General features: G+C 38.4%; 1 protein-coding gene across 3 annotated transcripts in view; it reads right to left on the reverse strand.

Moving 5' to 3' along the window:
• DAAM2 (dishevelled associated activator of morphogenesis 2) overlaps positions 1 to 12353 on the reverse strand; it is a 246966-nt gene that overhangs the window by 212917 nt on the left and 21696 nt on the right. The window contains exon 2 of one of the 3 annotated variants that reach the window (XM_067464194.1): positions 5636 to 5746. The exons of 1 other annotated variant lie outside the window; for it this stretch is intronic. The gene's annotated coding sequence lies outside the window, so the exon portion shown is untranslated. Of the gene's footprint in view, positions 1 to 5635; positions 5750 to 12353 lie in introns of those variants that run through there. One more of the 3 variants, XM_060754095.2, reaches the window with a different exon arrangement.

Here is a 12353-nt window from a genome sequence, read left to right on the forward strand (position 1 = left end):
GAAATATGAGCAACAGTGCTTGGAAAGTTCCTTTTAAAAATAGTTTGTTATGCAATGTGTTACAATGAAACCTCTCATGAGTGAAGTTGTTAATGTTAATGTAAAAAGATTGTTACATTTCAGTCATCTGGAGCAAGGAGAGAATCTCTCAAAAGGAACCTTTTGGCCTACTGTAGGGCTTTTTAAACTTATCTTCTCAGGACCCCTTTTGGCTTGAGAAGTGTTTATGGGACACTGGATATATGAACATATAAAACAGGTAAAAATCAAACATTTACTAATAACAAATCAGCATTGGAGAGACTTAGTAAACAGGATGGTTTTCTTTCCTATGAAGTACAGCTGAAGCTGCACAACAGATTTGTGTAAATGTCCACAACAGTCTCTAGGTAAGGTTCAGAATCTGCCAGCATTGAGATCAGGGCCCAGAGTTTAAGAAGCAGAGGCCTAGAGAGGAATGTAATGATAAAAATACAACTAACAAGTAACCATGTTGCTTACATGGATAACGGTGTTGTCATTCAAGTTTGGTCTTTTGCTAAAAGGTTTGTGTTATGCCCTTGTTTTCCTTCATAAAGTAATCTGTTACACAAGCAACTAACAGGTTACTTTCAAGTTCTGATTAAGAATAATTATCCCTGCATACACTTGGAAGGCCATCATACTCGGATTATGAGGGATCACCTAAGTAAAAGTAAGTAGAATTCTACCTTGAAATATTTTATAAAACTCAGTTAAAGTACCAACAGCATGTCAAAAGACCCCATCTCTTTCCTGTATGTTTCCTTTCATGAAGAACATAAACTAGATTTCAATATAGTAAAGGATGGATTCAGCACAATCCATCCTCTTGGACATATTACAATTACATTTTGGAAATGTGTAATTTAAGAACATTTTGTTGTTATTTTTTGCTTTTCTTGTGCATCATAAGAGCAATGATGTCAACACTGGATAAGTATGCATCCTTCTATTTTAGGGATTTATGCTTCTGTTAGAGCTGGTTAGTAATTTGATGGGTAACTGCCAAAGAATACCAAGAACCATAAGCATTCTTTTTTCAAAGGAAGTCCATAGCAAATAACTTCCAAGTATTCTTTGCCTAAGAAAATCCAATAAAATTCATGCATATTCTCCAACATTTCACAGATGAAAACTGGGACACATGACCAAGCAACATCAGAATGTGATCAGAATGTCAAAAGTTATACATGAGGAAGAACAAGCAAATTAGGAGAGGATGCAGTAGTTTTTTTTTCAACTGAGCACATAAGGAAGGGCAAATGTTTCACTTCTTCCCTCCTCCCTTCTTCTACAGTTAATTGACTGGAAATGCCTTTCACACTTTGAAATCTATTTGCAACATTTAAAGTAAGCTGCAGATAAAGAAGGAAAGTGAGAAAAAGAGAGAGAAATTGGGACCTTTTCAAGGCAACAGAAAATAAGGTTGCAATTAAGTTGATTTAACCACATTTTACCCTCCTATAACAGTGCTGCAAATCTATAATGTGCCAGGACCACCCAGGGAGCTGCATATCTGAGTACACATTCAAACCCAAATTTGGTGCCACTGCAACTTTGGGAAACATTGTGGCTAAAGAGTAGGCAAAGACACAAGTCCCATTTCAAGACAGCTCAGCTTTACATGTCTGTTTCATACCTTCTTCACTCAAAGCCATCAGAATTTTCTCTACTTTTCCTTTCCTAAAAAAAATGTTCACAGGATGTTTCATTTTCCAGAGTCCTTCTCCAGTACCACAAAACATTACAGAAGAAAAATACCACCATAGCAGAATGTTCCTCATTATTGAAATCTGGATTGAGCAAGCAATTCCACATCCAATCCTGGCTGAATGTTGCCTCCTCTTTCCCAATAGTTTTAATGCATTTCCAGTATATCTGTTTCCATTTAGTGAGTTGCTCCCCAAACCTCCAGATTTCATTTTCTAACAAAAACATAAAAGTCAAGGCAAGACTGAAAAGAATCAACTGAGTGAAAAGCAGGTAAAGTTGGGGTGCTATCCTTTTATCCCATTCAAATGCAATAAAGTCAGCCCTCCACATTCACTTGGGGTTGGAGAACAGGCCTCCCATGAAAGTAAAAAAAAAAACCACATATACAGAAATTACTATTTTTATTACCTCTAGGAGTTTCAGGGTCTTTCAGCATGACTCTGCAGTCAACTTCCACTGAAAACTAACCATAGAATCACACTGGGAGACCTAGAGATCGCTAGAGAAAATATTTTAAATCAAATATGTGAATATTCAAAATTGCAGCTGTGAGGAATGACTGTATGACCCTCATCTCCACAGAATCGATACATACAGTTTCAGTTATACAGGCAAAGAGTGATGGTGCATGATTTCATAGCACCGAACCATGTCACTTTAAAAGTGATGTGAAACTGCACAAATTCTACAATATAGATGCATCCCAAGATATGTGTACATCCACTTAAGGAGAAATACAGTGTATACATTTTCGAAAGCTATATTCTTTTGTTGTTGTTATTCCACAGAGACACTTTAAAATAACTTCCATAGGAAAAGCAGAAAGGATTCATTTTACTTGTTACTTGAAGTCTCTCTTGCTTTCCCTAACACTAACACACACAAACACCAAGATTATAGGCTACTAACCAATTCCTGTGATTCATAATTTGCCATTCACAGGCTGTTGTTTTATTTTGGAGACAAAATCATGTGCATCCCACCCTGGTTTTCCTGGATACTACCTGCTTTCCTATACTAAAATGACCTACTTAGCATGTGGCACACCATTTCCTGTGGAAGACTTGGCTTGACTTACAGGAATTCCTCTAAATTTAACATTCCTGAAGAGGTGACAAAGGCCTTAAGGAAATATGGTTCTTTTCTTTTACAATAAAGAATGCTGAGATGGAAAATACTCTTTATATGGAAAAGATAACATTTCTGTGTCTCCTGTAATAAAGCAGGTGATATTTTCAGGTGAGATTAACAAAGCTGAAGAAGAGTTTAGCATTTTCCCCATATGTCTCTTCTCTTCCTTCTCTTCCCAGGTGGTTTATTCTTTTTTCCCCATCAGATGGACTCCAAATACAGCCAGTGGAAGATTTGAGTACTATCTTTGCCTGTTGATCCTTTCTGTAAATGCCCACTCCAGCTCTGCTGATTGGAGTCATGTACAATTGCTATGTATTAACTATAAGGAATTAATCAAAATTCTGAAGATAGTCAGTGTTGCTGGAATAGTGTTCCTTCTTGCCCTTAATACATAAATCTGATGTGAAAACACAAATCTGTTTCACTAACATGGGAAGGATTGTCAGTTGCTCATCTACAGACCATTACTGTAGCTTTACAGTATATGAGGTACCGAGACAGATCACAGCATCTACCACTCCTTTTCCATTCTTACCCAGACATTCCTTTCTCACTTATTGTGAGACCAAATCCAAGGTAGACACACAAAATAGAAAAGGCTGATAAAGCTCTGAAGTGAGAGTTACAAAGGCTATATCTCCTCTTCATTTCCACCGTGGTATTTAGAAGTACAGTCAGCTTTCCATATCCACGGATTCAGCCATCCATGGTTTGAAAGTTTTTTAAATCCCCAAAACAAATCTTCTTGTTGCCATTTTATATAAAGGACATCATTATCTTACTGTCTCCTTTTATATGAGACTTGAGCATCCACAGATTTTGATATCCACAGGTGTTCTTGGAATAACACTTCAGCCAGGGACTACTGTAGATTCACAGATCTGAGTGAAAACTTGAAGTATTCATTTTAATCTTCAGCTCAGTCAACCACAAAATTCTCCACTATTATGAATGGCAACTACATGAGCGCACACAGATTTTGGATGTCAGTAGAGCATAGCAGTAATACATTTGTAACAGATTGTGACATTTGCCAAGAGAGTTTTTAATGCATTTGCTGCTCATGTTCAAAAATGAAACTAAATGGAATTAGAGAATAACATTGGATACGTAGCAAAATGTTGTATTGATCAGGATTTCAGCCATCCATGACTGGTTCCAGGATATTTCATTCTTTCTGCTAGATTGAATGGGTTAATCCCTCTGTGGCCTCTCTTTCTTTCTCATGTCTGCTGTCTTCAGTAAACACACACACACACACACACACACAGCATATTTCAGTTCCTCATAGTCATAACCCTGATGTACAGATTCAGAAAAGCCGTTGATTTTCCTATCACCAATGAGAGTGGGAACAATAATAATCACCTTGATCCCTTCATGCTATTGCCTTCTTTGCCTCCCTAGCATTATAGCATAGTTATCAGAAGTGAAAGGCCTGGCCTTCTTTTGTGGGCTCTTCCATGAACTAGAAGGAGGCACAAGAGGGCTTCAGTTTTCCAAGACAATGTGGGGATGAGTTCCTTCTCCAAAATGTGTTAGACAAAATTGGACCACTAAGTTTCCTATGTAGTTGAGCCTCTGCAGACATTATCAGTCAGAAGTTGACTAAATGATCCTGTACTAAGAAATATTAAGACAGTGATTGCCAATCCTACAAATTCATAAAGACAACCTGTAAGCACTATGTGCACATACACTTATAAATAAGCTGCACTGAATGACAAAGATGTCACTTCTATATACACTTGTAAGACCCTTCATATTTAAGGATTCTTGAATGATAACAGATGGAAGCAATCATTTTGCCTTTCTGTTGCAAGCAGGCAAAAGCAACCTGCCTACCAATGTTGAGGCCCTTTGACCTTACAAATAGTTCTGGGCTCCTCAAAATATTAAAAACCCTGGGCAAATTGCCTTTATCTTATGTTATTTGTGTACTCCACATATTTCAAATCATCGCACACTTCTCTGCTAGCATCTTATATTGTTTTTATTTAATTCATTAATATTCCTGTCCCTTATCATTTGAGTTTCACATGCAAACAGGCTGGGACACTGTGTCATTTGATTAATCTTCAATGTCCACATGTTTGGTATGGATGTCATAGACAGGAAAAGCCTACAACTACAGCCCTTTATGTGCATAGGTTCAGATCTCCATGCATTCTCTGGATGTATAGTTCTCTGTTAAATAGGGTGTCCCTGCACACCTTGTTTTAGCATGGCACTTATGGGTCAGGAGTGATGGTAGGCTAGTCGTATTCTCTTAGCCTTAAATAAATGCAATAGGTAACCTCTTCCGAATAAAGGCACATACCAACACAACAGTTAACTCTCTAGTTTTCAAAATATTATTTCTATATTGAGATACCATCATATGTAAATAGGTTAAACATGTTTTTTGCAGGATACAATCACTTTATATACTCATTTCCTGCTTAGTATATGCCAAAGGAACACCTTAATATTTGTCAGTCTATTTTTAGTCCCTATCCATAGCAATACCTACAAAGGGACAAGGGAAAATACTCATGTTTCTGACACCTTGTCTTTTTCCTGTATTGGTTTGGTTTGCTTTGTTTTACTGTTGTAAATCCAGAGTGAAGCCTTCTGGTAATGATTTTTCCTTGTGCAGTAAGTCAAGAAAGATCTCCAGAACAGATAATATTATACTGTAATCGTTTTAACAGAAGAAATGTTTAAAAGGTATATAAGCATCTTAGCATCACACTGCAACTATGTACAGGTCCAGGCCAGTACCGACCTGTTTAATTGGAACAATCTTGCATTCATGGCTTCTCTTCCTCTGCTTATATTCTCAGATGTGTAGGGAAGGCAGTTCCCATCAGAATGTGACTAGATGACTTCTTACATTCTGCTGGAGAAAAATATACTCATTGTATAAAACAGCTCATAGTTGTTTAGATCTATTTTTTCAAGCCAAGCCAAGAGAGCAGAGGTGGGTAGCTACAAAGGGTCCATATGTCACACCTGTCCATTCTCTTTCCTGGACCTCCTTGGGTCACACTTCACTTGGGTCCCTCCATCAGAGTTAACTGTGGTTTCATTTAAGAGCACTGTGGACTAAAACAAGGCATCTATAGCCTTTTGGAAGCATGATTCTCCATTTTCAACTCTCCTAGTAGATAAAGTTTTCCCCTGACATTAAATCCAGTCGTGTCCAACTCTGGGTGTTAGTGCTCATCTCCATCTCTAAACCAAAGAGCCAGGGTTGTCCATAGACACTTCCAAGGCCATGTGGCTGGCATAACTGCATGGAGTGCCTTTACCTTCTTGCCGGAGCGGTACCTATTGTTCAACTCACATTTTGTATGTCCCCCGTCCCCCCCTGGGATTCAAACTTGCGACCTTTCGGTTAGCAAGTTCAGCAGCTCAGTGATTTAACCCACTGCAACTCTCCTATCCAAGGTAAAATAAGAAAGAAAAGAATAAGCAAAATTGCTAAAAGCTGGAACAACTCTCCTGTGAGGATCATTTACAATATTTGGGTTTGTTGAGCTTTGAATAAAAGATGACGAAACAAAACCATATGGGGATGAAAAGAACAATTCAAGGTGTGGGGAAAGCGACTTTCTCCCTGTTAGAACAAGGCTAGAACAAGACTCCACCAACTGAAAATGTATAACTGGGTCTTTTTAGGAGGAGATAAAATGAAGCACCTATCCTGGTAGCATATAGTTTTTATTGGCATATTCACTCAGATTAGATATAGTGATACCTGCTGACACATACAGTTTTTTAAAAGGATTAGACCAACTCATGGAGAATGTGGCTATCAACAGCTAATAACACAGCTGGCTATATATTACTTTAAATATTAAAGGCCGCCTTTCTTTGTTAAACAGCAATTGTGAGATGTGAAGTGGAGAGTACAATTACACCCAAGTCCTCATTGTTGGCAACTGATGGATCACAGTGTGAGCAGTTTCCAGAATTAAATGCTGCTCACGCTGTGATCCATCAATTGGTTTGAAGCAGCATGACTTTGCCCCTCATTTCCATGCATTTTATTGATTGTCTACTACATGCGGTTGGCTGTATTTGAGTGGAATTGGCAAAACCACTTTGGAGTAACCCTATGAAAACCCTATGAAATTAATGGGATGGACATAAGCCAAAAGATGCTTTGAATACACACAAATGAATGTCGTTGTTGTTTATTCATTCAGTCACTTCTGACTCTGTGTGACCTCATGGACCAGCCTATGCTAGATCTCCCTGTCAGCAGTCACCACCCCCAGCTCCTTCAGAGTCAAGCCAGTCACTTCAATGATACGATCCATCCATCTTGCCTTTGGTTGGCCCCTCTTCCTTTTCCTTCCCATTTTCCCCTGCACCATTGTCTTCTCTAAGCTTTCCTGTCTTCTCATTCTATGGCTAAAGTACTTCATCTTTGCCTCTAATATCCTTCCCTCCAATGAGCAGTCAGGCTTTATTTCCTGAAGTATGAACTGGTTGGATCTTCTCATGGTCCAAGGCACTCTCAGAATTTTCCTCCAACACCACAGTTCAAAAGCGTCTATTTTCCTTCGCTCAGCCTTCCTTATGGTCCAGCTTTCACATCCATAGGTTACTATGGAGAATATCACTGCTTTAACTACGCAGATCTCAGTTGCTAGTGTGATGCTTCTACTCTTCACTATTTTATCGAGATTGGTCATTGCTCTCCTCCCAAGAAGTAAACGTCTTCTGATTTCCTGGCTGCAGTCTGTGTCTGCAGTAATCTTCGCTCCTAGAAATACAAATTCTGTCACTGTCTCCACGTTTTTCTCCCTCTATTTACCAGTTATTGAATGAATGAATGAATGAATACACACTGAAATATTTTAACAGAGCTTCTTGTCAAGGGGTTTAGGTATGCTTCTTCCTTTCCCCTGCTCTGCACAGATCTCCCTCCTATCTTTCCATGTTCAGTGCTGGCTTTAGTTGGTTTTTTGCCTTCCTCTTTACTTTTCCTGCTACTTAAACAAATTTACAAGCAGTATGGCCTTACTTACCCACTGCCTCTTAAACGTAAAGTGATACTTTAATGAACTTTTTGGATTATAATCTCTCTTTACAATGCTTGACTAGATCTTCCTTTGCTTTGTGTTCCTTTCTTATCTACTAAGCCTTCAAATTTGACCTGATTATGCTAAATCCCCATGTCTGTCCCAGGTTCTTCCTATCTTTCCATGTTCAGTACTCGCTTTAATTCTATCTCTGCCTCCCTCCTTCATTTTTTCCTAACCCGGAATCACAATAAAGCCTTTCCCCAAGGCAGCACTTTTGAGATACAGCAAATTTAATTTCTGCAATACCCAGCATCTCCACTGTAAAAGGACATTGTCAAAAATAGCAACACCCCTACTGAAACATTGCTATTCTCAGCTGTAATGGCATGTATATTTTAATGGCATGTTTGGCATTTGTATTTCAGTACTTTTGTATTTCAGTATTTGTATTTCAGTAATCATTTGTATTTCAGTACTGCATAGTTTTGGCTAAGCTATATACATGTATTATTCCATAATGATACAGGATCATGCCTGTGAATCGTTTTCTGCTAGTGAGCTGTTTTTTAAAATTATTATTTTGGAACGAGCCCCAAACTATTCTGGAAGGCTGCCTTAAACAGTAATTAATGAATATATTAATTGATGCCAAGGTGACCTTTTCCTTACACAAACAGTTTCTTCAGTACACTATGGGGGAAGTCAACACGAATGGGCTTTATTGATTTTTTCATCTATTCCAAACATAATCTACTTTTAATTAAAGTATCACAAAAAAAGAACCAGCTTTTCACGGTAGCTCAGTCTCCATGTAAGCACTAAAATAATCATCAGTGTTCCTAAAGGCTTTACTCAACCCCCACTAAATATACTTTTCCATAGACCTACTATTCTTGGTAAGCTGTATGAAACTCTTTCCAATAGAGAATGATTTCATTTCATTTCGGAGTGATGGCTTTCACATCACTCAGTTACCTACAGCTGCTCAGGACACCAGCTGAAAAAATCATACAATTTTTCAATCATGCTTGTTTAAGAAATTGTTTGTTACGTCTCATGCCTTTAAAGAGGCATTTCATCTTACATGTTTCAAAGAAGAGAGTGCATATACCATGGCCGGAGGGGGCGGGGGGAGGCAGGAAAGAAGTCCATGTCTATAGTTTTTACTTTTGTGAAACCTGTTGTGGGGGATATAACCTTAGTAGTTTACCATCTAATAACCTCAGCTGAACTACATAAAATAAAGGCAGTGTGTGGTCAACATTTTTTTTCTACTTGTAAATGGTAGTTTTGGTTAAGATTTCAGTTTTATCTATTATCAGTTTTCCCCAAGCGGGTCTCCTAGTAGTGTTGGATTACAACTCCACAAAAATTTTCCTTCAGCCTAGCCAACTCCAGGATGTTTGTTTGGATAAGTTTGATCTACTATATATGATATTTTAGACTTTGCTTTCAAATGCAAGAAAGTCTCTGTAGAAGTTCATACAGGTACTGATACACTATATGGCAGCAATGGTAAGAGACATGTTGCTCATATTAACATGGTATCAGCCAGCATACTTATTGGGACATGAGACCCAATTCATCTATTTTGTTTATGTGATGGGAGGTAGTTTCTGAAAGAAACTGGGGACAGAGAAAACAAAAATGCTACTCGTAATTTACATAGAGATCTCTGAAAAAAGGGAACCTATATCTGCAGTTTTATTTATCTTTACCTCTCTGGTAATGTTCTAGGCCCTCCAGGTGATTGTGTAGTATATTTTTCCCCAGACTCTTCATGAAAACTCCTGAGTATGCAGGGAGACATGGCTTGCAAATAAATATCTTCTTCATTGTCCTACATGCCACTCAGGTGTCCTTATATCCCAGGATCCCAGGCTATCTGCTTTGAACTGCATTATATGATGGGTGCTTCCAGACAACAGCAAATCATGGGTTTTAATCAGTGGCAAAAAATCCTGGGACTTCAGATGAGGTCCACATACAGACCTATTGGTCCCTGGATTTCTGTTTCCATTGTCCACACTTGCTTCATTACACGACTCAGAGGCCCTCAAGATGACTGCCATGGGACATCTTTTTTAAAAAAGAAACTCAAGATGCAAATATGCGAAGATGCAAATCATTGTATAAGTTCAATTTCTGGGTTATCTAAGCTGCAGGGCCATCTGAGCAGACATTGTGTTGTTCCTGGGTTAAACATGTATGTCCCCGATTGTTCTTATTGTGAAAAGATGTACAACGTTGACTAGGGGGCCTCAACTTTGTCCTGGTCAGAGAAAATGTACCCTCCACACATTTCATGAAGTTTCTGGCACACAAAATTTTGGCATTCTACTCAACTGTCACCTTCTTTTTAGGAATCCACCAATCAGGAACAAACATCTAAAACCTAGGAACAAACCTAAAAATTTCGTGATTTCCGAGTGCAAGAACATACAGACATTTGAAGATGCAGATTTTCGGTTCAGAATCAGGATATGACTGCACCTGAAAATCTCGCGTTTTTTGCTGTTTTTAGTTATTGCTTCCACGTTTACAGGAAACAGCATCTGGCCACCCTCCTGTTTGCTGTGGAAGATCCTGGAATAAAGGTACTGTTTGGACAGCTCTGAATCTCCACTGCCATGTAATCTGGGATAAGCAGATAATCTGGGATCAGATCCTGGAATATAAGGACAGTGTAGAAGGGGTCTCAGAAAACTAAAGGAACTTCCAGAACAGTATGGCAGACACTTAATTTATCATGATTTTGTCAGAGTGACAATATATCACCATATCCTTCAAAATCTCGCTGATAAAAATCAGGAGACATGCGGCCAATCAGCATGAGAATGTGACCAAGATGATAAAAAATATGGAAGAATGCATAACCCAGGAAAGGCCACTGCAGTTTGCTTTTGCTTGAGTTTATTGGGCCAGGTAAGTCTCCCCTCTCCTCTTTCCTCTCCTGTTTTGCTGGCTAACAGATACCAAAGCAGTGCAAACATCTCCTTTACTTGCCTAGCCTGATTTACCTGTAGTAAGTGGGGAACACACTTCACTATGTGTGCATTGTTTATAAACTACTAAGCAATATACTTAAGAGCATTTGCCTATAGAGGGAAAAACTAGCATCAAATTCCTTTGCTTAAAACAAACTTTTCTCAACACACACATTTTGCTTTTGAAGCCTTTATTTTAACTCTAGACAGTGGGGGACTTGCAAGAAAAATTGAGAGGAAAAAATATGAATTGTTTTCCATCTTCCTGTGACAGCAGTGGCTTATTTATAGCTGAAGACCAGAGGGCTGTCCTCATATGGCTATCGAAAATGAAAACAGTATGCTGAATTTTGTTTTGTTTTCCTTTTGAGATTCTGCCGTTTAAACTCTCCCCACCCTGCATTCCCTGAACCCTTGTTATTCTAACCAGAGCCACATTTCATATTGCTACAATTGGAGGTTATGTAAATTCCAAGGATTTTAAAGGATTGAGCCTGGACACTGTGTTTGGCCACAGAGAAGTTGACATAAATATTTACAGACAACTTTTTGAGATGAAGCGAAGGTGCTCAAATAAAGTAAAAACAGATGGGCAGCATGGTGCACAAGTCAGCATGAAATGAAACCAAACATCTTTGAGAAGTTCAGGTAAATGCATTTTCTTCATTGCCTTCTCATTGGCCCCATATCAACAGGGAAAAGTCAGGAGAGAGAGAGAGAATATTCCTCCAAGCTTTTCAACCGAGAATCCAAAAGCCCTGTACTTAGACTGAAATTTAAAGGCATATCTTATTGATTTTATATCCTGGTTAAAGCTCATCATTTTCACCAGACCTAAGCCTGGCTCAAAATCAATATATTGGGATTATTTCTTATTGGGTGCTTTCAAGTCACTTCCAATTTATGGCAACCCTAAGGCGAAACGACCAACGAAAGGAAAAGAAGGGCCAGCCAGAAGCTTGAACTAAGTGAATATTTACAACTGAGCCATAAAACTCAACATGGGCTTCTAATATTTATTTTTATAGAACCATCAAAGTGCACAGCATTTTGCAGAGGAAAGGGGCATTGTAAACAAATATGTTGCCACTGCAAATAAATCTGTTTTATATTGATTTGTGTACTTTTACTCCATACAATATAAAATTTGAACTTGTGTTTATTCCAACTACTTTTTTTTCTTTTCAAAGACAAACTTTGTAAATCCTGCCTCAAAGTGGTTAGAAATGAAATGTTAAAATGAGGGAGGAAAAAACTATGAATAAAAGATAGAAACAAGAGGATAAGGTAACAGTAAAATAATACAGGAGATTGATTTATGACTTCATGATACTTCCATGAAGTAGACTGTATCCTTTGTTGAGAGTAGCAACCCAAATATACAGTTCCTCGTGCCCCCTTCTGCCCCCCCCCCCCCCAAGTTGTGCACTGCATATTCAGTTAAACCACTTGCTCATCAGATCCTATTTTTTCCTGGTAG

Source organism: Anolis sagrei, chromosome 1 (assembly GCF_037176765.1).
Source record: "Anolis sagrei isolate rAnoSag1 chromosome 1, rAnoSag1.mat, whole genome shotgun sequence".
Taxonomy (NCBI): Eukaryota; Metazoa; Chordata; class Lepidosauria; order Squamata; family Dactyloidae; genus Anolis; species Anolis sagrei.